This window comes from Sus scrofa, chromosome 5 (assembly GCF_000003025.6).
Source record: "Sus scrofa isolate TJ Tabasco breed Duroc chromosome 5, Sscrofa11.1, whole genome shotgun sequence".
Lineage (NCBI taxonomy): Eukaryota > Metazoa > Chordata > Mammalia > Artiodactyla > Suidae > Sus > Sus scrofa.
In genome coordinates, this window is record NC_010447.5 from 41,774,858 (window position 1) to 41,797,887 (window position 23,030).

At 38.7% G+C, this 23,030-nt stretch overlaps 1 protein-coding gene across 5 annotated transcripts in view; it reads right to left on the reverse strand.

The window, feature by feature from the left end:
• Nucleotides 1–23,030, reverse strand: part of FGD4 (FYVE, RhoGEF and PH domain containing 4) — a 195,933-nt gene that overhangs the window by 91,593 nt on the left and 81,310 nt on the right. The window contains exon 1 of one of the 5 annotated variants that reach the window (XM_021092072.1): nt 19,347–22,481. The exons of 3 other annotated variants lie outside the window; for them this stretch is intronic. The gene's annotated coding sequence lies outside the window, so the exon portion shown is untranslated. Of the gene's footprint in view, nt 1–13,577; nt 13,983–19,346; nt 22,482–23,030 lie in introns of those variants that run through there. One more of the 5 variants, XM_021092074.1, reaches the window with a different exon arrangement.

Below are 23,030 nucleotides of genomic sequence, written 5' to 3' on the forward strand. Positions count from 1 at the left end.
TAATCGGAGCTGTAGCCATTGGCCTACACCACAGCCACAACAACGTGGGATCCATAGCACACAGCAACACCGGATCCTTAATCCACTGAGCAAGGCCAGGGAGCAAACCTTCAATCTCATGGCTCCTAGTTGGATTTGTTTCCGCTACACCATGACAAGAACTCCGAGAGTGATTTTTTTTTTTTAACTTTTTTTTTTTTTTTTTTTTTTTTGCCATTTCTTGGGCTGCTCCCTCGGCATATGGAAGTTCCCAGGCTAAGGGCCAAATCAGAGCCATTGCCGCCAGCCTGAGCCACAGCAACGCAGGATCCGAGCCGCGTCTGCAACCTACACCACAGCTCATGGCAATGCCAGATCCTTAATCCACTGAGCAAGGCCAGGGATCGAACCCGCAACCTCATGGTCCCTAGTCGGATTCGTTAACCACTGAGCCACAACGGGAACTCCCCGGACAGTGATTTTTTTAATTTAAGTTTTAAAACTCGAAAAAACCCTGTGTGGATCAAGGAAATCTTGCACAATCAGAGATCCCTTCTAAAATTGTTTTACCTACTTATTTACAATGAATTATTGAGCCCTTACATAGATAGGACTCAATATAGTGTACATGGCACACTACTAAACACTTGAGAATTTTTTTTAAGTCCTGATCATCACTTTCCTGGAATCTCATTTTTCTTTAGCCACACTATCCTTTTCTGCTCCGATGGCTTTAAGGTCTTCACATATGACTAATCTCACTATCTTCTGGATTCCCTTTGAGCATTTATCTATAACTGTAATTAAATGAATGTTCATTCAATGTCCTTGTTTAGCATTTGTGTTCCCTACTAGTCCCAAAGTTTCTGGAGAGCAGGGACCATGACTGTCCAATTAATTATTATGAGCCCTGGGCACACTGAGTCAAACACATAATACAATTTCATTAAATGGTCTCTTCTCTAAGAAGTCAAAGAGACAATAGATAAGTAAAATGGTGATTGACAAGTCTGGGGCCCTGTTACTGCTATAGGCGCATAGAGGATCAGGGAAGGCTTTTTTTTGTTTTGTTTTTTTCTTTTCACAGCTGCATCTGCAGCAAATGGAGTTTCCCAGGCTAGGGGTCAAATCAGAGCCACAGCTGCTGGCCTAGGCCACAGCCACGGCAACACCAGAGCCGCATCTGTGACCTATGCCCCAGCTTGCGGCAACGAGGGTTAAATATTTGGTTAAACATTTCATGATACAGACATTTGAAAGAACGGATCTAAGTCAGTTTACTTCCAGTTTAGCTTTTTTTTTGCTTTTTGGGGCTGCACCTACAGCACATGGAGAAGTTCCCAGGCTAGGGGTTGAATCGGAGCTGTAGCTGCCGGCTTACACCACAGCCACAGCAACATCAGATCCGAGTCACGTCTGTGACCTGATCTACACCAAAGCTCACAGCAATGCCAGATCCCCAACCCACTGAGCGAGGCCAGGGATCAAACCGGCAACCTCATAGTTCCTAGTCGGATTCATTTCCGCTGCACCATGATGGGAATTCCTCTAGTTTACCTTTTTTTTTTTTTTTGTCTTTTTGCTATTTCTTTGGGCCGCTCCCGCGGCATATGGAGGTTCCCAGGCTAGGGGTCCAATCGGAGCTGTAGCCGCCAGCCTACGCCAGAGCCACAGCAACGCGGGATCCGAGCCGCGTCTGCGACCTACACCACAGCTCACGGCAACGCCGGATCGTTAACCCACTGAGCAAGGGCAGGGACCGAACCCGCAACCTCATGGTTCCTAGTCGGATTCGTTAACCACTGCGCCACGACGGGAACTCCTAGTTTACTTTTAATGACTGCCCCCAGCTGAAAAATATTCGCTGTTCTAAAGGGAAGAAGTACATCATCAGCTGAACTTACTAAATCATAATATACATTTTTCAATCCTACCTACCAATTATGCAAAGGTTTTCTTTGAAATTCTTCTAGTAAACTTCCTTCTGCCCTGACGTTTTGAAAGGTGTTACAGTTTTTTATTTTTGAAAATTTGGTCTAAAATCAACTAAAACTATTTCCAGAATCTTTAAACAAGATAAAAAAGATCTGTATTTAAGTTTGGAGGTGTGCACAAAAATGAGGTGGGTTTTTTTTTTTAATTTTTAAAAAGGAAAAAATATACATATCAATTTTGGTGGTAAAATGACACAATAATGGAAACATTTCTAAACCATCCTCTGTCCATAGTGTACTTTCCCTCTGCTGATTTCAGTTACTTTCCCACTCAATCGTTACCGTTCCCTCAAAAAACCAGGTTGTGTTTTTCAAATATCTCTTAGGTAAGAACTTGCTAATAAACGTAAACTGATAGACACCTCTCTTCACATGAAAGGTGCGTTAATAGGGAACATTTGTGGGGTTTTGTTTAAAAGAAAAAGATAAAATGTCTTTCATCTGACAACCCATTTAAGTACTATGCCATCATATAACCCTCAAATCCCTGGGTGATACAAAAGAAGTTTATGGCCACCTATTACCCAGTATTGCCAGAATTCCACCATCTACGATAATGCTGGTAACCTCAGTCTGTTTCACTAGCCATACCTAAAATGCCATGGGCAGAAAGGAGACAAGTGAGTCTGCCAGTACACACTCCCCACTCTTCCCTCAGAATTTCTCACCCTTACCTGATACACTATATGTTTTTGACACAGAGACTGAATGAAAGTGCCAGAAATAAGTCTCTTAAGTATTAGGAATGCAAAAAAAAAAAAAAAAAAAAAAATTTTTTTTAAACTCCCTAGGCAAAATGTTTCAAGTTCTAGGATCTGCTTCCTGCACTGCAATGGTTCATTTTTTTTTTTTTTTTTTTTGAACCCCCAGGAGCACGTAACCTTCCATTATAACATTATTATGGAAGACTAGTAGTATCCTAGGGAGTTTTTCACAGGGATCTTCTACCTCTCACCTAATAACCATTTTTTGATCTTCGGGTTATTCTTGAAATTAAGATAAATTATAATGCTGACAAATGTATTATGCCTACATTAAAATTATGATGACTATAGAAAGTAGGCAGCATAAATAGTAAATGCATTTTTTTTCATTTTTGAAAGTTTTATTGGAGGATAATAAAATGTTGTGATGATTTCTGCTGTACAACAAAGTGATTCAGTTATACATTACAAACTTTTTCAGATTCTTTTCCCTAAGGTAAAGTAAATACACTAAAGTAATTTGAAAAAAATCTCCTGGAATGATTTTTAAATTCTTCAAAAATTTTAATCACAGTCTCTAGATCGGCCTAGGTGATGTGAATACTACCTAACCCTATGGATTGCTTCTAAGAATATCAATTATGATAATGAAAAGTTAAGGAAATGCCATGATTACGTTTTCATTTTCCCCCCCTTTTTTGGCCACACCCATGGCATACATTATTTCCTGGGCCAGGAACTAACAGCTGCAACCTGTGGGACAGCTGTCACAACACCAGATCCTCAACCCCGCTGCGCCAGGGTGGAGACTAAACCTGTGCCTCTGCAGAGACAAGCCAGATCATTAACTCACTGTGCCACAGGGGGAACTCTTATGATTATATTTTCATCTAAAAGTAATTGTCAATAACATTGGTAAAGAAATACTTGAAAAAGAATGTCACCACCATAATAAAAGATAAAAATCTAAATAGTGTCATTTTTTTTTTAGCCTCAGATTAGAATATATGCTTTTAAATTATAAGATCCAATTCTAAAGAAACTGTCACTTCAAACACATCCAGTGGCAGGTAAAATGAAACAGGCATTAAAAAGGTAAAACAGTAATGCATGTCAAATGCCAGAAAACCACACATATCCTAGCTCCGCCACTTTGGGCAAACTATCCTAAACAAAGTATACATATAAAGATGAATATAATGCTATTTAAAAAAGGAGAAAATTAGAAGCAACCTAATAGTTTAACAAAATTATTTTTATAACTATACTCCTCTCCCAAAACAAGGCCAGTTCAGAGTACAACGAAGCCACACAATATCTGCTAATTTGAATGAGCTAATAAAGAAGCTTTACTAAGCATGTAGCTACTTTTTTGGGGTACCCACTAAAAACACATTAGACTTGAAACTGTCCAACTTAAATTATGGTATTTCCAGGCCTGCTAGAATATTATGCAGTAATATATATTCAATAGTTTGCCATAGATATGTATTAATTAGATAAATTACCATCTCAAAACAAAGTATTAAGTTTTCCATTCTTTTCTCCATTTAAATAATGACTTAAAGTTTTGGTACGTCCATAGGTCAGAGGCATCCTATTAGAAAATAATTTTTAAAACAACCTTTATTATATTTTAAATGTAAGAGTTTATGATAAAGATCACTTTATAATTTATACATTTTGCAGTTAATGGTATGTTTAAAATAGATAACTTTTGTCATTTTTGCCATAATTACTATTAACTAGACTAGGGTGGTATCTGAAAGATCTTTACTTTTTTTTTTTTTTATTACTCAAATGAATTTATCACATCTGTAGTTGTATAATGATGACAACAATCCAATTTCACAGGATTTCCATCCCATAGACCAGCACATTCCCCCACCCCCCCCAAACTGTCTCCTCCGGAGACTTTAAGTTTTTCAATGTCTGTGAATCAGCATCTGTTCTGCAAAGAAGTTCAGTCTGTCCTTTTTTCAGATTCCACATGTCAGTGAAAGCATTTGATGTTGGTGTCTCTGTGTATGGCTGACTTCACTTAGCATGATAATTTCTAGGTCCATCCATGTTGCTAAAAATACCAGTATTTCGTTCCTTTTAACAGCTGAGTACTATTCCATTGTGTATATGTACCACATCTTCTTTGTCCACTCCTCTGTCGATGGACATTTAGGTTATTTTACATGTCTTGGCTATTGTGAATAGTGCTGCAATGAACATATGAGTGCATGTGTCTTTTTCAAGGAAAGTTTTCTCCAGATAAATGCCCAAGAGTGGGATTCTTGGATCATATGGTAGTTCTATATTTAGTTTTCTAAGGTATTTCCATAATATTTTTCATAGTGGGGTAGAATAAGGATATAGACCTCTGGGTGTCCGAAAAATCAGAATAAGTGATTTTTCCACCAACAGTGTAGGAGGGTTCCCTTTTTTCCACACCCTCCCCAGCATTCGTTATTTGTTCACTTATTAATGATGGCTATTCTGATTGGTGTAAGGTAAGTTTTAAGTTTTGATTTTGACATTTTTGGTTATTATATATTAATTTGGTATGAATAGCCCATTATTTATTAAAGTCAAGTTACTGGCTAGACTAGTCTAATACATTATCTCATTTGTTTGGAGACTCTCTCTCTCTTTTTTTTTTTTTTTTTTTTGCCTTTTCTAGGGCTGCTTCCCGCTGCATATGGAGGTTCCCAGGCTAGGGGTCTAATCAGAGCTGTAGCCACCGGCCTATGCCAGACCCACAGCAACACGGGATCCGAGCCATGTCTGCAACCTACACCACAGCTCACGGCAACGCCGGATCCTTAACCCACTGAGCAAGACCAGGGATCAAACCCACAACCTCATGTTTCCTAGTTTTGGAGACTCTCTTGACTGCCCCTTTGAAAATGGGATCATATAACACAGTTTTCAGTTAACCCTATCTTCTTCTATGGGATTTTGGTCCTTACGTACCCACGATCATCTGCACATGTGAAAGACATAGTACTCATATATATATTTATAAAAATACAGTTTGTCTTTCTTTTATCCTTTCTGTTGAAATGAAGGTAGGAAATTAATAATTATTCAATAATTCAGGAGTAAATGAAGTTGTTTTAAGAGGCATCAATCACATATGGCAAGCTGAATGTCAGCATGGCAAGAACAATAGGGATAGGCAGGAAAGCAGATTTTTTTTTTTTCTTCTTTTTTCCACGTCCTCAGGATGTGGAAATTTCTGCGCCAGGGATGGAACTTGTGCCAAAGCGGTGACCTGAACCACAGCAGTGACAACACCAGATCCTTAACCTGGTAGGCCACATGGGATCTCTGGCAAAGCAGATTTTTTAAAAACCAAAACACTTATTAAAATGAACTTTTGTGTCATTCAGAAAGATTATTATTGCCCTTAACTCTGCAGCTCTACTGTTTGATCACACCCTTCAGATTCCTCAATGAATCTCAAACACTTTGAAGACATCTGGGAAAGACTTTTTTTTCACAGCTGCCCCTGTGGCATGTGGAAGTTGCTGGGCTAGAGCTGCAGCTGCTAGCCTACACCACAGCCACAGCAATGTCAGATCCAAGTCTCATCTGCAACCTACAATGCAGCTTGCAGCAATGCAAGATCCTTAACCCACTGAGTGAGGCCAGGGATTGAACCTGCATCCTCATGGACACAAGGCGGGTTCTTAACCCAGTGAACCACAATGGGAACTCCCTGGGACTCTTTTCCTGATTTCTTCCATGAGATGCTTTATCTAGCACCTTGGTTTTGCTGGGCTTTGTGCTAGCACATGGAAGAATAAAGATAATTAAGAAAATCTGGAGTTCCCATCCTGACTCACAGGAAATGACTCCGATTAGGAAACCAAGAGGTTGCAGGTTCGATCCCTGGATTCACTCAGTGGGGTAAGGATCTGGCGTTGCCGTGAGCTGTGGGGTAGGTTGCAGATGTGGCTCAGCTCCTGTGTTGCTGTGGCTGTGGTGTAGGCCAGCAGCTTTAGCTCTGATTAGACCCCTCGCCTGGGAATTTCCATATGCTGTGGGTGCAGCTGTAAATTAAAGCAAAAAGAAAAAGATAATCCATCACTTCTAACACACCCAATTTAGTCAGGGAGAGTTGAACAAGAATGGATCCAGAACCATCAGAGATGTGAGAAGGAATTGTTTAATTTTCTTTGTTGGAATAGGGCTCTTTCAAGAAGTAGAGACACAGGAACTGGGTGAGAAGGTTAATGTTCTAATCCTATGACGTGTTATCTTTCCTTATCTTCCAACTGTTGAAATGGTAAGACACAAAAAAGAAACTTTAATTTTTTCTTTAGCCTTAGTTCAGCTGAAGAATATAGGTGTAAGTATGGGTTCTGTGCTGAGCCAGAAGCTGGGGACTTAAAATGAATAAAATAGTTCTTAGCCTCAGGAACTCAGACTAGTTGGGGAGACAGACAAGATATCAGCTAATTGCAAAATATATGGATAATAGATAAAATCACAGAGTGCTTCAGGAGCTCAACGAGCAGTGTAGCTGGGAAGAATGGAAGACGGGTAGTTGAGTAGTATCTTAAAGAAGCCCAATTAACACTGAAAATTTTTCTATTATTAAAAAACAATAGCAACATCGTATCGCCATTTCTTGCCTCAGCATTGACATTGCTTCAGTATTTATTACTGAAATATATAGAACTAATTTCCTGCCTGAATATGTTTTAGACATTTTTCATAAATATTAAATTAATATTAATTTTTCCAAGTTATACTATGAATTTAGAAGAAACGTGGTTAATTTCAGCTTTCACCTCACAGCATGGGCTTAATCACCTGTTAATAAGCAAAAATTAATTTTACGTGTTAGAAAGTGCTAGAATTTAAGCATGATACATGAAGAAAAATTAGGAGCCATTTTAAAACATGATTGTTTTCCTTTTGCTGTTTTTTTTTTAAAAAACAAAGATATATTTTATCATACTAAGAATTTGTGGCATTCATTTTTGAAATTGTAAAAAATATAGGAGTTCCCTGGTGGCTCAGTGGGTTAAGGACCTAGCTTTGTCACTGCTGTGGCTCTGGTTACAGCTGTGGTGTGGGTTCAATTGCTGGCCCAGAAACTTCTACATGCTGCTGGTGTGGCCATATGTATATATAAAACTCATCTATAAGTCTAAATCAGCTAAACATGTAATGATATATTTTAATACAGTTCCTAAATCAAAAGTGGGAGTCAAGTCTGCTTCCTCCACAGCTAATGATGTAACATCTAGCCAGCTATCCAAGCTGGAAACTTCAGAGCTGTCCCTGACACTTTCCACTCCTTCATCCCATACACACATCTAGTTAATCACCAAGTCCTAACAATTCTACTCCTCTATATTTTTCTTTTAGTTATCTCCTCTACATTTTTGTGTCACTGTCTTAAGAATCTCATCAACTCTCTCCTGGACCATTAGTTCCATATCAAAATGCCAGAGCTCCTGCCCTTCACTACTCTAGCCCTTCCTCTACAGTGCTGTTAAAATCCTCTTTCCAAAATGTATAAAGCACTGTTTGCCAGCATGAAAATCCAAGAGCTTTCTCCACTGCCAACAGGATAAAATCCCACCAAAACATGATTATACTAACATAATTTGGGGCCATTTTTTTCTTACAAATCTTAACAATTCCACTCCTATACCAAATCCCAATACTCTAGTTATACCAACTTTCTCATCTTCCAAATATGGTTCGTTTGTTTTTTAACAATTTTCAAGCCTTGGTGTACACTGTTCCCTTCAGAGGAAATGCCCTTCCTTCTTCAGCTGGCAGATCCCTTTCTTCACCCTTAAGATGCAGTGCAGAGTGGGCTCCAAAGTGACCTCTTCCAACTTTTCTGGCCTGGGCATGAGTACTTACTTCCTCTCTGTAAAATCACGGCACTTTGGACATACCTGTGCTGGACACAGTCTTAGGATCTTACATTATACATTTTAGTTACTCATGTAAGCTTACTGAGAGTAAGCAGTGCTGGACACAAAGAAAAATACTTAAGTGTTTATTAAATGAATGCCTGGGTAGCCATTTAATAAAGATAAACCTATCTAACTTTATCAAAAGGAGATTCCATCGATCTGTTCTCCACTAGCGATTTTATGCAAATATCATGCCCTTCCCCCTTTCTGCCAACGTTCACAAACAATAGAATACCTTTTGTGAAATTTTATTACATCCATGGGTAATCAAGCGAGATAGTTCTGGATAGCTGAAGATACAAGAAAAGCTGAGAGCCATTACATATGCTTTCTTTTTGTCCTCTTGTCACCTCCACCTCATCGAAATAACTCAATTTTTACTTAGGTTAAAATGTATATGGGAGTTCCTGTCTAGGCTCAGTGGAAACGCATCTGACTAGCATCGGGGAGGATGCAGGTTAGATCCCTGGCCTTGCTCAGTGGGTTAAGGATCCAGCGTTGCCATGTCTGTAGGTCACAGACACAGCTCAGATCTGGCGTTGCTGTGGCTGTGGTAAGCCAGCTCCTATTCAACCTCTAGCCTGAGAAACTCCGTATGCTATGGGTGCATTCCTAAAAAGACAAAAACAATTTTTTCAATAAAGCTATTTTTCTTTCAGTCCCCCCCGCCCCCCTGCCAATGTATATGTTCTCTGGGAGGCAAAGAGCTAGACCCTGGAAAAGCCTTCTTCAAAGCAACCACACATTTTAGGCAGTCAAACCATTGAATTGGCTGGTGGCTAGTTTATCTGGTACGGAGCTGATTTTTCTGAGAGAGGAAACTACTATTCCAATGATTTTCTATGACAAAAAAGTAGTAACAAACTGTAAAAGGGAATGAGAGTGCTAATCTGAAAAGAGGAGTCTCAAATACTATAGCACCAACAGATACTTAAAGGTTGAAGTTAAATATGCCACTCCTTGAGCCATCCAAGCGGTCATGACCTTGAGTTTAGAATGTACTCATTAGAATTAGTCTAGAAGCTATTAATGGTGACAGAAGTGATTCAATGTCTATAATAATTAGCAGAAAAATAAATCAAGAAAGAATTATATTATGGATCATTTTATAGCAATAATTTTATGCCTATTCCATTTTCTTTCTTTTTTTTTCGGTCTTTTTAGGGCTGTGCCCATGGCATATGCAGATTCCCAGGCTAGATTATGAGAGCTGCAGCTGCCAGCCCAAGTCACAGCCACAGAAACATCTGATCTGAGCCGCTTCTGTGACCTACACCACAGCTCACGGCAACACCAGATCCTTAACCCACTGAGGGGGGCCAGGGATTGAATCCATGTCCTCATGAATACTAGTCAGGTTCGTTTCCACTGAGCAACAACGGGAACTCCAAATATTTTAAAGAATGAAAATTAGCTTTACAAAAAATGCTAAACTAGGTCTCAACCCTGAGATCAGCTTACTCTTTAAAGAGCTATACCTTTTTCTAATAAACAGAGTATACCTTTAGTGTTACTTTACCTTGGCAAAAAGATGATGACAACAACATACACACACACACAGAACAACAGAACAAACAATCCTTGATTCCTGTGCACTTCTTTGCAGTTTCAACAAATTTTAACATCTGAGAATTAAAGCAGATTGAATTTATAACACAGCTGTTAATGTATTACTGCCATAATGTAACATAAACACCAAAACATAAAAATCATGGCCGATTTTTATGGCTGATAATCCTGAAGTTTCCTTTCCAGAATTATAGTGAAGCCAACAAATGAGCAGACTGGTTTTCTCTGCTCTTCTTTTCAATTTAAGTGTTGTACTACTTCACTAGAGGACGAACAAGGAAAATGCTCTCCCATTTGTCAAGTCAACTTGGGTACTCCCCTTTATGCATAAGGGGATGAATCTTAACTCTGCCTTAGCATCAATAATTGTAGACCGTAAAAGGACTTCCATCATATAATCCAATCCCCTTCTATCACCTTTTCCAAGATCTGACTCAAATTCATTGCTCCCTGCTTAAACCCTCAAACTCTGGTATCTCCTATATAAGAATTTCGCATCTCTTTCACAAAAGCTATTTGCCTTGTATACCTTCCCCTAACATCTAATTTAATTTTTTTAAAACAATCATTCCAAAGAAAATCTGTTTTCCTAACAGAACATGGGGGTTGAAGTCATCTAATTCTTCATACACTACTAATGAGAAAAAAAATAGCTCTTGCATAGACCATTCTACTTTTTAAAAGTGTAGCTATTAGGAAATCTATCCTTAAGTTTTTATTACACAATCCGTAACACTAATACATACTAGTTTATAATGGTTACTATTACCATACTTAGGACAGGTTTATCTTCCATACCAGATTATAATTTACTTTTTTGAGTTATTTTTATATTTTACATAATTATAAAATTATACAGCCATTGTTAATCATTTAAAATCTGTTAAAAATTACAAAGATGACAAAAGTGATTATAACTAGTGTTTGGTGTAATTCCCTCTAGTATTTTTCCATTATTATATAAAATGTAACTTGGGGAGTTGCCATCATGGCTCAGTGGTTAATGAATCAGAGTAGGAACCATGAGGTTGTGGGTTCGATCCCTGGCCTTGCTCAGTGGGTTAAGGATCTGGCGTGGCTGTGAGCTGTGGTGTGGGTTGCAGACTCGGCTCAGATCCCACATTGCTGTGGCTCTGGTGTAGGTCGGTGGCTACAGCTCCGATTGGACCCCTAGCCTGGGAACCTCCACATGCTGCGGGAGCGACCCAAGAAATGGCAAAAGACAAAAAAAAAAAAAAAAAAAAAGTAACTTGGTATAGGATACACACACATTTACATTTCATGGTAAGCATCCTCATATATTTTTTTGAAAACATGTTTTTAATATTGGCATAACATCCAATCTCATGAACAGATCATAATTCATTTAGCCATTTTCTTATTGTTGAATATGACACTGTTTTCCCATTTTTTCCCATTCCGACTGTAGCACCTGATGTGATGAGATAAATCATTCACCAGATCATTCAATAATGTACTACTGGTAGTTTTCTAAAATTGGGACTGTGGGATCAAAAGGACATGAACACTTTTAGCTCTATTGATACACATAGCAGGAGTGTTCTCTTTGCTTGCTTTAATTATTTCCCTTTCAAAGAGTTCCTGTTTCAAAGGACATTCTGAGTAGATAGTTAAGTGACTTTGTGTTCCATGGTCACATCTGGTGGGACCAAGGGTAAGTGCTGACCAAAGCTTAGCCCATCAGAGTCTAGCTTCCCGATAACAATAATTGGAATTTGTGTGTGTCTGTTGGGCACTAATACTAGGAAGTGCTGTAACTGAGATTTGGGGTAGCCACGTCTTTTTGCCATCCATACAGAGATGCATAAGAGGATGATCTGAAGAAGGAATGTAACTGTCCTGGTTCCAGGCTCCTGTGACACTTTTTTGTTGTTTCTATACATCCTTCCTTTCTCTTAAATTATAGTGGGAGTCTTCTATTCCTTGCAACAAAGGGTTCTCTAGTTAATATATATCACTACATTGTTTCCCAAGAAGTTACATCAATTTACACTGTCATCAGAAGTTGCATTGTTATCTGAAGTATATAAGGGTTCCAATCCAAAATACAACCATTCAGGAAATTTTTGTCAATGTAATAAAAAATATTTACTTCGCATACATCTTCGACTGCCAGCTATATAAAATGTTTTTTTCACGTGCTCTAGGCATTTGTGTTTCTTCTTTTTTGAAATATCTGTTTATGTTCCTGAATAACCACTAACTACCTCAGGGCTTCTTAAAGACAATAGTCATTAATTCTCTCCCTTCATCTCTTTGGAATCTTGTTTCTATACCCCCCCTCCTACTGCAACATTTAAGTTTCCTATGTTTTTCTGCCTAGGTTTAATGCAATGGTTTTCTAATTATAATTAAGTATAAAAGCTAAGAACACAGCATTGAAGCAGAATAGATCAGGGATTAATCCCAGTTCATCATTTAATTACTAGTGAACTTGAAAATATATATACTATGTATCTAATAGCAACAGTTTTATTTTTTAATGAGGATAACTTGTTAATTATCTCAAATGCTTGTTAAAAATTAAAGGAGATGATGGATATACTTTGCATTGTCTGCCATTTAGAAAACACTGAAAGTTGGTATTGCACTTATAGTAGTTGTACTACACATGCATTTAAACTTGCTTAAATTGAACTATATATGCTTCAAAGACATACAAACAGCTGTGCAAGGGAGCGTACAAACACAAGTACAGTAGTTTAAGTCATTTAGGTGACAATGCTCATGTGTCCTGTTGCAGGAATAAGACCAGGAGACCGTGAACCTGCTACTCCCTCATAGTGCATGCAGCATGACCTCTAAATGCAAAAGGAATTACTGCCATTTAGTGCCCAAGCAAAGAAGCGGCAATCTATCCAAACCCTATAAAACACATACATGCTGGACTGGACTTAATGGGAGAGCTCATCTCCAAAGCTATGCCTTCCTAAGGGATTTCTCAAGGACTCTTTGACCCAATGCAAGTTCTACTATTAAGTAATAGTGCTGACTTCAGAATCGAAAAATCAAGAATAAGATATGACTTAATTATTGTGGTGGTAATGACAGAAGAAGAAAAATTCTTCCTACTGTGGATGAAGATGAAAAAAAGAGCATTCAGGCTGCTTTGGATATTGTTCTCTCCAATGTTTCCATCATTTTTTACTTCCATTATCTTTTTAGATGGCAAAATTGAAGGTCTATTCCCCAAATGTTTAAAACTATTCAAAGGTTCCTCATTCTTTACAGGATACAGTAAAAACTTCTATGGAAGCCATGGTCTCCATTCTCAAACCCTGCCCTACCTTAGTTCAAATTCTACCAGCACTTCCCAGGCCCATCATGCATCCCTGCCTTTGTTGCCCCAGACTAGCATTCCCAGCCCACCTCACCTGTACAGTTGATCACCTGTTCCTCTGTCTCCTGCACACCTCCTTCGCAATGTCATCAATCATACCGATTTCAACTGACTGGTTAACAAACTGTCAGCTGAGTACCATGTGAGCACAGAGCACATCTAATCATGTTTCTTTATCCAGAATCTGTCAAGGGCAGATGGATAGGCAAAAAGTGTTCTTTTAGAAGTGATGAATATATTTGTGGAATAGATTGTGGTGATGATTTTGCAAGTGTATACTTATCTCCAAAGCTCATCAAGTTATATACATTAAATACGTGCAGTTTTCTGTATGTCAATTATGCCTCAATAAGTGTTTTTTTTTTTAAAGCATTTGTTGAGGCGTTCCCATTGTGGCTCAGCAGTAACAAACCTAACTGGTATCCATGAGGATGGGGATTCGATCCCTGGCCTCACCCAGTGTGTTAAGGATCCAGCATTGCAGTGAGCTATGGTATAGGTTGTAGACATGGCTCAGATCCCCTGTTGCTGTGGCTGTGGTGTAAGCTGGTAGCTGCAGCTCCAATTAGACGCCTAGCCTGGGAACTTCCATATGCTTTGGGTGCAGCCCTAAAGAGACAAAAAGAAAAGAAAGAAAAATAAAAAAGCATTTATTGAATAAATGAATGTGAGGGGTAAGAGAGTAAATGGAAGAGATCAAAGAAAAATTTATCCTATCAACAGAAGGCCAATAGTAATCCCAGGCTTTCATTGCAAGTAGCAGCAAATTATTTTAACATTCATGGGATTATTACTGAAGCCTTTTTAAAGAATACAACTATCACCATCATCTCTAACATTAAGAGATTCTTAAAAATTAACTCCTTTATTATCCATAATAAACCCAGAAGTTCTAATAAATGAGAGACAGGTTTAAGAGAGATTAAGTAACTTGCCTAGAGACCTCTAGGTAGCCTGTATGTGAGATGGGACTATTAGCTCTGCTTGTGCTACTGAAGTGGGCATGACTTCCAATGCTAGCTCATTAATTCTGACTTTGGAAAAGAGCATATAATCAGTATTAGGTCCTGAAAGAAAAGACAACACAACAAGAAGTGTGGTTTTGCAAAGCACTAATTGAACACGTAATGATCCTGCTAATAGGCTTTCCTCAATTTCCATATGAATATAAGGGGGATAACAACACATCTCTAACTCTACCAGATCAGGCTGGTGGATTATCATTTGTGGTTCAGCTTATATGAGACCTTCTTAGATTTCCTGATCACTCGATCTAAAATTTGTTGTGCTAAAATCCCTACTTAACACATTATATTTTGTCCTTACATACTTGTCACTATTTGAAATCACACTGATTCACTTATTTGTGTATTATCTGTCTCCCCCTCTATCATGTAAGTTCACTAAAGACCCTGGCCATTGTATTCGATGCTCTGTCCTCCGTACCTGCAATATTGCCCAGCACAGAGTAAATGTTCAACAAACATTTGATAATGTATACAAGGTTACGCTGATGAAAGTGTCATAGTCAAAGGAGGAATGTCTCAGTAGACAACAGGGTGGTTCTCAGCAAGGTGAAGCAGGTGGATGGAGTGAGCAGAGCAGAGGAAAGGGAGGCCAGAGAAGCAAACACAGGTTGTGTGCCTCCAGCAATGCCTGCAAAACAAATGCATTAACTCGCAAAGAATATACTTGCCCGGTGACAGGTGTGCCCTAGAATGGAGTGTATGTATCCTTCAGGCTGTCCTTTCTCAGTGCTCCCCCTCCCTCCTTGCTCTGGGCTTCATAATCACCAAGCAACATTCTGATTCTGATTTTGATTTTACTTCTATAGACACAGCTATAAAGGCAAGAACCTGCAAACTAAAAAAACATAAACATCTAGGTGCTTGGCAGTTACATTTTTTAAAAGTTTAGGCATTTCTTATACTAAATAGATCTATTTCTTATGACCTTGGTTATTGAGAGAATCATCTTTCAAAGTAGCCCTCCCTTTGGGTACACTGAGATCTCCTCTGTGAGACTTTAGGGTGATACCCCATGTTCTGTTCCTCATGAGGCTAACAATGTAGGAAGTCAGTTGGTTTTACCCGAATCTTTGTATTCGACACGCAATACTCAACATTAGCCGTTTCTGCAACTCGGGTTCTGGACAAGTTGCTTAATCCTTATGGGCCTCAGATTCTTCTCTGACAGATACTGTCAATCTTTAAATTATGTGAACATAACACCTAGCAATGTATACTGGGGATCTAAAAAATCTAATAGATTATATCTGCTTGCTTTTTAGAGATATATCTTGCCTTGTTATTTCATTAACCTGGGTTCAGGACCAGGGAATAGGCAAAAATTTTAAAAGAACACAGGATTTAAGCAAACAGGGAGGAAGGAAAGGAAGGAAAACAGCTACTTACAGGGGAAGTCAGTAACCCTGTACCTTTGTTACAAAAGAACAATTATAGCCCTCACAGAGTGGGGGTTATTTGTAAAAATATGGAACTTTTCTAAGACTAAGGTATTGCTAGATACCCTCATAACCACTTCATCACTGGGCTTAAAGGGGTGACAACTGGATGAGAGACATGAGCATGTTAGATGAAACTGTTCCAAGGACCTGCTGCTGCCTACACAGACCCATTCATTGCCAATTTATAGGAAGTTTGCCTTTTTATTTTACAGAAGCATAGGAGCAGTTATAAAAACAGAAGAGGAAGCATCTCAGAAAAAAGTGATGATAAATTTCAGCACACTCACAGAGAGAAAACTCCTGCCAAATGCCACCACCATAGCTTCTGGGTGAATTTACATCATTCATGTGTACATTTTAAAGGCATCACATCACATCCTGTAGCTCTATATCTAATACAGCAATGCAAAATTTTACTCATTCACAAAATTAACTCATTCTAAGCATTCCTTGAAACCATGGCAATATGGAATTGTGGGAGAGGGCAAAAGGGGGCAATTTTGAGTAATCTATTTTTAAAAATCACATTTTTATGCAAACAGCTTCAACAGCAAGGACATGTGAACAAAGTAGCATCAGCAATGACAGCGTCAGCAGTTTCTCCTTCCCTTCAAAGTCCTAGTGTTCTCTCATCTCAGATAGCACAAGGGCCAAATGGACCACCATGGCCAAAAATAGTTAAGAGCAAAAATGGATTATAAACCTGTATCCTAAAAACAAAAAGGCAGACTCCACTGAGAAGTGAGAATGTGGCAATACACATAGGAAGAAAAATGTAAGAATTTAACTGCTGTTTGTTAGCTCTGTGGTCTACTTGTTCAAATAGTTAAGCCAGGCGGCATTCCAGTATAATGTGTCAAAGCAGCAGAAAGACTTGACTGTTTGTACTGAACTAGGGGTGGGTTGAAATGCTGTCTACTCAGACTGCTATGGATTTGAATCTCCCCAGGCCCTTTATCCAGAGTTTCCAGTTTGTCATCTATATAACACTTTCAAAAGAAATGACTTTGAATAAGGGTTGCTTTACATATTTAGAAACATAAATCTAAACTTATCATCTACTAAAATCTAAGTTGCACTGAAGGATGGAACAGCGTCCTGCCATTAGGAGTTTGAAAAGCACTGCAATCTAGCACCTCTTTCCACCCTCACAGACAAGGACAGTGGGAGCCAGGAGGCAACGTTTCTCAGCTGACCTGACCTTCTCAACTTAGCACCACAAGACTGTGGATGTGAAGGGTCTCACCACTGATGGTGTTCGTGAATGGAGCAGAGGAAGGAATACCAGGTCCCCCAAATCACATCCCCTAAAGTGAACTAACACATGATGAGACTGTGCCCTCCTGTCTCTCAGGTGCACTCTTAGGGATCACAGACGCTCCCCGACTGTCCCCTCCTGCCAGACCTCTTGACCAACTTCAGAGTCTCACCCTAAGTTTCTTGTCTTGTCAGCGGCTGATGGAAGAAAGTTTTTTTCAACACCTGAACACCCCTTTGGCTTTATTGTTGTTATTCAGAAAAATCCATCAAGAAACATTAATAAACATGTTTACAAGTGAAAACAAATGACTAAACGCCTGTCAATATCTATACAATGCTGGGATACATTCTGATGTAAATACCCACATTAAAAAAAAAATCTTATAACTTTAACTCAGTAACAGTAGAAGTAGTAAGGAAATTCACAAACACTAGAGAACTTGAAAAGTGTCCTGATTTGCCCAGCCCACCCCCACTGCTTGAGTAACCACATCCCAGGAACAGAGATGCTCATACACTTCACACCCATTCACATCCAGGCCTTTTCAGGTTTCTAAGATATAAGAGAATTAAAGCAACACAAACAGCCTATAAGCACATGTTTTTAAATGATTTCATTTCTTCCCCAAACATACTGCTTATGAACGATTGCCTTTATGGGTGAAAATTTCATCTAAATAATAAAACATGCACAAAAATTTTTACAGACGCTAAGGAAATTTTCAGGCATGTATGTCTATTATTACTGAAAAAGATGCTTTTTTAAGGCTAGTAAGTACCTAATCTAATTTTGCATATTAAAAACTTTAAAATAACAATGTATTTAGACCAGTAAGTGCAAAAGAAGGTAAGACTTTTAACCACATGAAGTCAACTGCAATAAATACCAAGAACCCACAATTAGCAATCAGACCTGAAAACCTGTTCCTAAAGTAAGAACATGAGTCCTTGACCAATACAAGGTTATCTAATTTTATACTATCATCAAAAAAAGAAAACCAAACAAGGAGGGCCTGTCAGCAATGACCTTTTCTAGCTCTCTGGGCAGCCACTGACCCACTGACATGAATGTCAAAGATGATAGCAGAAGAGCACAATTAAAGGGACCAAAGCTGCATTAGCAAATCCTCTGCTTGCAGCCCCTTCCTATATCAAATAAAAATGGCAGACCCAGCTAGACTCACAGATCTCTGGTGCTATGCTATGGTTTAAATGACAGAAAAACTTACACAAAAGAAGAAGTATCCAGAGTATAGACAGCACTCTTTTTGTTTTTCACTTTTATGTTTTAGGGCAGTTTTGGGGAAGGGGGATACAATGCCGCTTTACAAAGGACATAGAAGTCCCTTGTTTGAGCTACCAACCTCTTAGCCACACAGAAAAATGTCAGTCATCCATTTGTTAGCACCAAAATCTCCTTCTACTGCTTACAATATGCACCACACATTTTAAGGGGCTGTTCAAACAGAAAAACAAAGGAAGCCCTTGAAATAGAAGCTGATCTTCCTAGCTTTGCCCCTTCCTTTATCACTGTGCCTACATGCCAGCGGTTAAAGCACTGTCACATTGTTTCCACATGCTCAGGCCCTTGAAACTTGTGCAAAAGCATTGCAAAATAAAACTGCATAAACATCACATTACAAAACATGAGTTAGTAATGGTAGATCAGTCATTATTCTGGTAGAGCCTGAATAATGATTAATAAAACCATAACCTACAAACGTCCCTGACCTGAGACATTTTCTTATTTGAAGAAGACACTGAACACATTGTGGCCATGGGCGTATTTCAAAAAGAATATTGGTACAATTCACTCTGGGAGACCGTTTAAAATGATTGTCTTTTTGCCACTTTCAGAGGTCATAATACAATTTCATAGGCACAAAATTTTTTTTAAAGATTAAAGAATAATACTTTCATTTTCCCAACATTAACATGTAATTGTATAGGTATAACTGAGCTGCTTAAAACCAATACAACAGAAGAGCTTATAGCTCCCTTACCTTGGACCACATGGAGATAATGCCCCACACCAAACGTAGTACAAACTGGATACAACATACTAGGATTACTTACCTTATAAAAGCTGAATTTATTCCTCTTGGTTAGAAGTCACAAATGGTTAAGAAGTAAAACTCCCTTCATTTGTTCTTCTCGTGAGTCAGATCTAGCCTCCCATTAACCCAGTCCATTGCAGATCATTTCACACAGCACACGCTCCCTGCTTCCCCCAGTTCCCAGCCCAGCAAGGATAATCACATTCCGGCGGGGAGTGAACAGATGGTGGATTCCATGGTAACCAGCCCTCCTAAGGCGATTGGTAGAAGTGTGTGACTACTGCTTATTGGGTAACAATCGCTGTCTTTGTGCTCCAGCCTTGCAAATCCTAAAGGAAGGAACATATAGCCACTCACATGCGCAGGGGCTTGCCCAGCAGGTGTTTGGCTATTTAAACAAGCCAATGCAGGCCAATTAAAAGCTGTCCTGCAAATCCACCCTTGGAGGTACAAAGTCCTAACGTGTCAGATAGCGTCCACTGCTCATTCACGGAGAAAGGTCACATGAGGCTTAACAAATAGAAAATAAAACTTGAAAGTTAGCTTGAAAATTCAAGATAAAGCATTCCAGAAATCTAAGCTGCATCAGCAAGTCCTTTTCTGATTGACAATCGCCATCAGAAGTGAAACTGGTTTTGTATTTAGAAAGTTTTTTTAAATATAATTTTCGTGTTGGTAAAACTTAGTTTGAAAATAAAATCAGTTTTCAAAATCAACTGCCTTATAAGTGTACAGGCAATAATTTTTAAACATGCTTAAAGTTTTTGTTTTTGTTCATTTGAGGGGAAATGGAGAGACTACTGAACTTTAAATTTTCATTAGGGCTTTATTCACTTATAGGACTGAAATTGCTTGGTTATGTGCTTTCTACTGGGTTTAATTTGTTTCTGCATCCATAAAACGTAAATGCTGATTCAAGAGGAAAAGAGTGTTTCCCCCCATCTGTGATGCTCAAGGAGTCAGAGAATATGTCCCTGGAAGAGCAAAATGGATGAAAACCAAATATCTACCACACCCAAACCAACTACTGAAGATAATGCATAAACCTAAAACAGATGAACTTTAGGTACTAAAAATAAATCCATCAGAAATAAATTATATAAAGGAAAATAAATAACTAGAATAAGCCTAAAGTGAAAACTAAACAAAAATTATAAGCTGTGACTAGACTTTTAGATATTAATTTTCTCCTTACCAACAGTTCCCCCATCTTAAATTAAGACTTCTTTTCTTGGCACGAGCAGAAATCGGATACAAGGGTTGAAAGGAAAAAGATTAAATGATTGTTTGCAGACAATATGATTCTATTGCTGGGGAAAAAAAATCAAAGAAATCAAGGATATTATTTATAATACCCACAATTTAGTGACGTGGCCAAATATATCAATATAATTCCTTCAGAAGGCAAAAACTACCAGAACACCAATGGAATGAAATTTACTAACGATGGCAACAAAAAGTATATAACACTTGGGAATAATATTATCAAGAAATGTGTATGAACTATTTGTCAGAAAAAGAAGGAACTCTTAGAAGAAATAAAGGAAAACTAAATGGAGAGAATAATTTGTTGCTGGTTACAAAGATCCATTTTAAAGGTGTCAAGTCTTTTCAAATTACCTTATAGTCAGTCTTCCAGTAAATTTATACACAGTCTTCTAGTAAAATTTCCAACATACTTTAGAAAATAAATTTCACAAAGTGACTCTAAAGTTTATTTGGATTTAAAAAAGGAAAATACCAATGAAAATTCTATATGAGAGGAGTAATAATGGGTAAATAACTATACTGGTTTTTTTTTAATGTTAAAAATATTGTATACAGATATCTCCCAAATTTATAACTCCAGGACAAACCTCTTTCTCCGTGAATTTTATTTTATTTTTTATTTTATTGTATTGTATCTCTTTTTAGAGCCAAACCTGCAGCAGCATATGGAAGTTCCCAGGCAAGGGGATGAATGGGAGCTGCAGCTTCTGGCCTACACCAGAGCCACAGCAACACCCAATCTGAGCCAAGTCTTGGACCTACACCACAGGCCACAGCAAAGCCAGATCCTTAACCCACTTTTTTTCCCAAACTTGCTCCTCCTACATCCTTCCTTGTTTATGGAAATAGCAACTCCACCGTTGCAGTCCCTTGGGGTGAATGAATGCCTGAGAGCCCATCTTTGACTTTTCTCTCTTTGACACTGTCACATCCAACAGCTCATGACATGGGCTATTTCTTCCCATCTGGCCACTTCATACAACCTCCACCATTTCCACCTGGTGTAAGTCACCCCTCACCTGGATTCCTTAATAATTTCCTAATTAAACTCTCTGTTACCACCTTGCCTCAGTAGATAATGCCAGTTCTCTTCTCAAAACTTGACTTTCCCCTTGCACTGAAGATAAAAGTTCTATTCTATAAGATGGCTTATAAAGTCCTTAGTAACCTGCAACTCACCCCCGTTAACTCACTTAACTCATCACCCACAACCCTTTCCTGCCTTCCCTGAGCTCTCCAGGCAGAGTCTGACATTCTGTCCTCTCCTCGGTACTTTTTTAGTAACTTATCCATGCCGGTGTTTACTGCAGGCCAGGGTTCCCTACACACATCTCCCCTTATAAACTGAGAGCCCTGTGCTCCCAGAGCCAAGCAAAGCTCCTTATACACAGTGAGTACTTACTGAATCTGCTGAATGAATCACAGCTTACTGAAGAATTTTTCATTCTAGGGAAAATTTAGAGGGAACCTAAGAATTTAATAATAGGTGAATGGTTATGCAAATAGGAATGCATTCAACTTGATAGAATATCATGCAATTATTAAAAATATGGTCACAAAGACTATGTGGCATAAAGGAAATGTCAAGGACATATTAATAACAATGTACAATTGGAGTTTCTGCTGTGGCACAAAGGGATCAGCGGCATTTCTGCAGTGCGAGGACACAGGTTCAATCCCTGACCTGGAACAGTGGATTAAAAGGATCCAGCACTGCTGTAATTGTGGCATGGGTTGAAGCTGTGGTCCAGATCTGATCCCTAGCCCGGGAACTTCATATGCCATAGAGCCATGACAGAAAAAAAATAAAATATAGAGTTCCCATCAGTGGCTCAGTAGTTAATGAATCTGACTAGCATCCATGAGGGTGCAGATTCAATCCCTGGCTTTGCTCAGCGGGTTAAGGACCTGGCATTGCTGTGAGCTTGTAGGTTGCAGATGCAGCTCGGATCCTGCCTTGCTGTGGCTGTGGTGCAGGCTGGTAGCTACAGCTCTGATTTAACCCCTACCCTGAGAACCTCCATATGCTGCAGGTGTGGCCCTAAAAATCAAAAGAAAAATAAATAAATAGAATAAAATAAAAAACATAATGTACTATTTACTGAGTCCCTAGTATATACTAGGAATTATAATAAACATTTTATAAATATTTTATTTAAACGTCATGAGAATGATGAAGCAGGTACTACTATCTTCCTTTTCAGTTGTGGAAATTTGAGACTCAGAAATTAAGCTCTTTGCCCTACATCTCACCACTAAGACCAGAACATCATGTGAGACCAAAGCTTGAGCCTGATTACTATGCCACACCACCTCCTGGAAGTAGGGGGGAAAACCATAACTGAGTATGCTCTGTGAACAACTACATAAAACAGAAGAGATTCTTAGGAACAAAAGCCTGGGCTTACCTACCTCAAACTTGTAAGAGCCGCTG